Source organism: Haliaeetus leucocephalus, unplaced genomic scaffold (assembly GCF_000737465.1).
Source record: "Haliaeetus leucocephalus isolate CR32 unplaced genomic scaffold, Haliaeetus_leucocephalus-4.0 Scaffold897, whole genome shotgun sequence".
Lineage (NCBI taxonomy): Eukaryota > Metazoa > Chordata > Aves > Accipitriformes > Accipitridae > Haliaeetus > Haliaeetus leucocephalus.
The window spans coordinates 1,387,837-1,388,108 of record NW_010973333.1 but is presented as its reverse complement, the minus strand read 5'-3'; positions in this window follow the sequence as shown (position 1 = coordinate 1,388,108).

The following is a 272-nucleotide window of genomic DNA, read 5'->3' as shown; positions in this document are numbered from 1 at the left end:
CCAGCCCTCAGGGTGTGAGGTGGGAGGGGATAGACGTGTGTGGGAAAGCAGCCCTATTGCCTGTCCGCTCCCCAGAGGGGAAAGGGGGTCCGCAGCAGACCGCCTCCCTCCAGCCCCTCAGGCCCAGCCGCCTCCAGAGCGCGGGCGGGCTGAGGTGAGGGGAGAGGAGAGACTTCGCCGCTCCCTGTCCCGCCCGCAATGGCCTGTACCATTCCCTCCCCGTGGGAGGGGGGGGAGAAGAGGGGCAGCGGCAGCGCCGCTCTAGCTATCTC